The following is a 5,649-nucleotide window of genomic DNA, read 5'->3' as shown; positions in this document are numbered from 1 at the left end:
TTCCAACAACTCCGTGCTAAACTTCTTGCAAGGATACTTTCCAAATTCATTTGTGGAAGGTGTTGTCATTTTCTTCTCCATTTCTGTTATCACAATGATCTACCTTCTATTGTTTCTTCCAGAGGCATTGTGATGTTGCTCTCTTCACTCATCATCTCGAATTGTGAGGATCGGGTTCTCTTCGTGCTTATCCATTTAACCGGAGTGTTGTGATATCTTCCATGTTCTTTTGATCTTATCTAGTTTTCCTTCTCTTTTCTACCGGAGTGCTGTCTGAATTCTTTTCGCTCTCATTCCTTCTCTATTTCATTTAAACTGGAGTGGTTTCAAAGTAATTCTTGTTCATTGATTTTTCCATTCATGTCTTTCAACCTACAAGGTTGTCGTGATGTTCCTTGTTCCTCTTTGCCAACAGAGTGTTTGCAATCATGTTTGTCTCCGTTGCATTCTTTCTTTCAAGTTGTCCAACCTCTCAAGGTTCATGGTTTCACTCGTTTGTTGAAGAAGCAACTTTGTTTTACCTCTTCCTTTCCGTTTCTCTCCGGTGCCATCCTTAGATCTCGGGACGAGATCCTCTTGTAGTGGTGGAGTGTTGTAACGCCCCAAGACCAACGCTCCAGATGCCTTTCATGTTTTGCGTGTCAGCTCTGTTATTTATTTGTTTGTTGCATTCATCATCGCATCATCTGCATTGCATCCGCATGTTTTCATAAAACCCGTAGTCCTTCGCACTTGCTGCCTCTTCCTCGTCTTCGTTGACCTTTTTCAGGACCCTTTGCCTTTGTCGACCTCTCTCAGGCCCCTCTCGAGCGCGGCTGAAACTGTCCCGATCTCGAACCGCTCAGTCGTCACCGTTGCTTTCAGATCATCCCCTAACATCCCTAAAACTTATCTGTTTTCTTATTTGGACTTCCCAACCTAGTATTTCGGACCGTCCGATTTTGATCGGAGGGACCAAATCGCACAACACCTAGTTCCCCATTCATCTTCGGTTTAGTTTTTGGACTCCTCTAGTCTATTCTTTCTCGACCGTCCGATCTTGATCGGGTGATCCAAATTCCCCTCATTTCCCCTATTTATATACCTATAATCTAGTCTAACCCTAAAACCTAGGAGGTTTGTCCCATCCCTCCCCTCTCGCGCCGCCACTGCACGAAATTCCCCTCGGGATCCCCTTCACACCAACCAGCCACCACAGAGACTTCCAAACCCATCGATCCCCACCTCTCCTCGATTCCAGCCACATCCTCGCTCGATCTCGTCGGGATCGAGGCCACCAGCATGCCCGGGCCAAGCCCCGCCGGATCTTCGCCGGAGCAGAAGCTCCCTAACCAGCGCCGCGCCCGAGCCCGCAGCCTCCTCCCGCGACCTCCCGTAGGCCCGTGCCTGTGCCCCCTGGCCTCCTCAAGCCGAAGCTCTCCAGCTGCATCGATCCGCCGGTAGCAACGACCAGCAGATGAGCGCCAATCCCCTGCTCCTTTCCCTCTCAGTCTTCCTTTCCTCCTCATGTATCTCTCTCTGTCCAGGAACCCAGGACCGCCATGACGCCGCCACGAACGGGAGCAACCTCCTGCCGTCGCCCGGATCCAGCGCCCCTTCGCCCGTCCATCCCCGGCCTCCTGTGCTCGCCTGCTTCCTCTGCATCGAAACCGAGCGCCCCATCTCGTTGACCAGATCGAGCGCGAGAGCTTGAGCACGACGCCCCAGCGCCTGCGCCTGGGCCACCTCTGCTTCGGTCCAGTGGCCCCCCTCCGTTGCACGAGGCCCAACGCTCTAGCTGGCCTCCTCTCCGTCGGCCTTTAGGACCAATGTGAGCAGCCCAGTTCCATCAGTTCTGGCCCAGTGTAGATTTTTTTCCCTGGACGAATTTGCTAAATATCCTGTGCATGCATAATTACAGAAAATGCCAACATATTAAAGTGTTAATAAGTAATTATCCATGCATCCAAATTAAACACGTCATATATGTAAAATGATTAGAATTGCATTTAGTTTCACAATATGCTGCTTCCATCCTTGTTTAATATGTTTAAAATGTTGTTTGTTTAAATTTGCTTAAATGTCGTGTTAAAATGATTTATTTCATAACTAAATAACCGTAGCTCGGTTTTTAATAAACCTTATATGTAAATGGGGTGGAAAAATGCATAGATTAACTTGGTGCACTTTGTTTTACTGTTTAACAAAATTAAAATATGGTTTTAGGCAGAACAGTACCAAATCTAAAATATGCATATGAGGTTTATCCGGAAGTGACGTTTGTTTTTCCGGCCTTATTTAAACTTACCTAAATAGTTAGTTAACTTATGCTTCAACTCTTGCCGTGTTAATCAACATTTAATATTGTTGGGTACATAAACGAGAGAGAACTAAATAATTGATGTGGTGTTTCGTCAATATGCAACTCGTTGCATATTGAGCTCCACTTAATTTGTAGTATTGTTTGTTGCACTTTGCCATGCCATGCTCATTAAATTGGACATGCATCATACTTGATTGTGCATCATGCCTTGTTCATGTGTGGTGTGTTTACCATGTTGTGTGCTTCTTCTTGATAGTTCCCAATTCGTTGCGATCATGAGGATTCGTTCGTCTACGCTTGGTTTGTCTTCGTGGCTTCATCTTGTTCATGTACTCGTTCTTCTTCCTAGCGGGATTTCAGGTAAGATGACCGTCACCTTGGATCTCACTACTACCATTGCTATGCTAGTTGCATCGTTCTATCGCTATGCTGTGCTACCTATCACATGCTCTTCAAGCCTCCAAAATTGCCATGTCAGCCCCTAACCTTTTCACCCTTCCTAGCAAACCGTTGTTTGGCTATGTTACCGCTTTTGCTCAGCCCCTCTTATAGCGTTGCTAGTTGCAGGTGAAGATGAAGTTCTTCCATGTTGGAACATGGATGTCATGAACTTTGTTGGGATATCACAATATTCTCTTATTTAATTAATGCATTTATATACTTGGTAAAGGGTGGAAGGCTCGGCCTTATTCCTGGTGTTTTGTTCCACTCTTGCCGCCCTAGTTTCCGTCATATCGGTATTATGTTCCCGAATTTTGCGTCCCTAACGCGGTTGGGTGTTATGGGAACCCCTTGACAATTCGCCTTGAATAAAGCTCCTCCAGCAAGGCAAAACATTGGTTTTACCATTTTTCTAACAACCTATTACCTTTCCCTTGGGAGTAATTAACCCGAGGGCCATCTTTATTTTAGCCCCCCCGAGCCAATGCTTCTCTAAGTGTTGGTCCGAACTAGAGCACCGTGCGGGGTCATCCCTTGGCAACTTGGGTTACATTGGTACCTGTACGCTTAGCTCATCCGGTTGTGGCCTGAGACGAGATACGCGTGGCTACTATCAGGGTGTCGGCACGCCGGGAGGTCTTGCTGGTCTTATTTTACCATTGTCGAAATGTCTTGTAACCGGGATTCCGAGACTGATCGGGTCTTCCCGGGAGAAGGAATATCCTTCGTTGATCGTGAGAGCTTATCATGGGGTAAGTTGGGACATGCCTGCAGGGTTTAAAGTTTCGAGAGCCGTGCCCGAGGTTATGTGGCAGATGGGAATTTGTTAATATCCGGTTGTAGAGAACTTGACACTTGACTTAAGTAAAACGCATCAACCGCGTGTGTAGCTGTGATGGTCTCTTTTCGGCGGAGTCCGGGAAGTGAACACGGTTTTTGGGTTATGTTTGACGTAAGTAGGATTTCAGGATCACTTCTTGATCACTACTAGTTGACGACCGTTCCGTTGCTTCTCTTCTCGCTCTTATTTGCCTATGTTAGCCACCATATATGCTTAGTCGCTGCTGCAACCTCACCACTTTACCCCTTCCTTTCCCATTAAGCCTTGTTAGTCCTGATACCCATGGTAATGGGATTGCGGAGTCCTCGTGGCTCACAGATTACTACAAAAACAGTTGCAGGTGCCGATGATACCAGGGCAGGTGATGCTACCGAACTCAAGTGGGAGTTCGACGAGGACTTGATCGTTACTATGTTTTGTTTCCTGATGATCAGTAGTGGAGCCCAGTTGGGATGATCAGGGATATAGCAGTTGGGTTATCTTCCTTTTCATTTGTTTGTCCGTAGTCGGACTATGTGTGTACTCTGAATGATGTATGTTTAATTCATGTATTGTGTGAAGTGGCGATTGTAAGCCAACTCTTTATCCCATTCTTGTTCATTACATGGGATTGTGTGAAGATGACCCTTCCTTCGACAAAACCACAATGCGGTTATGCCTCTAAGTCATGCCTCGACACGTGGGAGATATAGCCGCATCGTGGGTATTATATACACGTATGAGCGCATTTTTTTGAAGCTGGTACAACAAAATCACTCCACTATATATAAAAGTAGGAGCCTTAGCGCTTGCTTTACTAGGGTTCCTCTCGTTCACTCTCTCATGCTCTCCAGATCTAAGCAACACATAGGTGGCCACACTCTCTCTCAGCTCACGGCTGGTCACAAATCCGGCCGGACAACCTCGACCGGGGCAGGGGTGTAGGTGCATCGTTCACGCTATCGTCGGTGGCGAGGGAGGAGACCAACGACTGCCCGCGCGTCCCGATCGGCGGCCGTGTCGTTCTCTCCGAGAGAGCGCCGGCTCGGGAGGGCCTCCGACCCCTTCTTCCTCCCTGCGGTATTGTGGCCAAGATGCGGCCTCCCGACGCCGTCTTTGCCACATGCCGACGACCCTCTGGTATATATTCCTTCGAAACCTGCCTTGCTCTACTGCCCCAGCTCCCTTCGTGTGGATCCTTTTCTACTTCTGTCCGCTGTTCCAAAGCCACCTAGACTTCTACTATTATTAGAAGTAAAGCTAGTTCATACAGTCAACTCAAAGCGTTGGTTCAAACAGGGATGAAAGTGGGAATGATGTAGCATGAATCTAGGACTTGGTTCTAAGAGTAAACAGGGGAAAGTACTAATATTTGTCACTGTTTAAATAACCGTATTTGTATTTGTGCAAACAGGGATGTCTGTCTCCATATCGTTTTGGGATGTCTGTCTGCGTATCGTTTCTATCCGCGAAATCAAAAGCACACACCTCAGTTTTAGTACAACTGCGCAAAATGAGATGGCTATACCTCGTTGCCGTCGTCTAATCTCCCATCTTCAAGGTATCCCTACATTGGTAGTAACTAAGGTAGAATGACCAATGCAATCTAAAAGAAGCTGATTCGTACGTTTTACTTCCTGATTGCAGTGCAGGGACGAGCAAAAACAACCGCATCCTAGTCCGGAATGCACTTTCTACCAGTTCATCCATCGACCGAGGACTAGCTGGCACGGCTGCACAGCGGTTTTTTGGACAGGTGCGCGGACAAGAGGCATTGTGGTCTGCTTATTTCTGCAAATAGCGGTGCTTAAATTTAGTGGAATGCACAAGCATTTCAGCTGGTCAGTACACTGCATGGTTCAATTCAGCATTCCAGCTGAGACCACAATTATAATTGGTTATTCTGGAATGAGAGAACCAAACCCTGGATGGTGGCAACAAGAAAAAACCAGAGTGAACTCCAGGAAATTTAAGCCTGCCGGGAGGCCCTTTGCTCAGAGAAGCCTTGCTTGTTTTTTCTTGATTTGTAAACCTTCTCACAACTTTGTCTTTTGTTGTGAACTAGTATATGTTTGTTATGTTCTAT

This window comes from Aegilops tauschii, chromosome 4, assembly GCF_002575655.3.
Source record: "Aegilops tauschii subsp. strangulata cultivar AL8/78 chromosome 4, Aet v6.0, whole genome shotgun sequence".
NCBI classification, from domain to species: Eukaryota; Viridiplantae; Streptophyta; class Magnoliopsida; order Poales; family Poaceae; genus Aegilops; species Aegilops tauschii.
The sequence above is the reverse complement of the archived record's forward strand: the minus strand, read 5'-3'. Positions refer to the sequence as shown.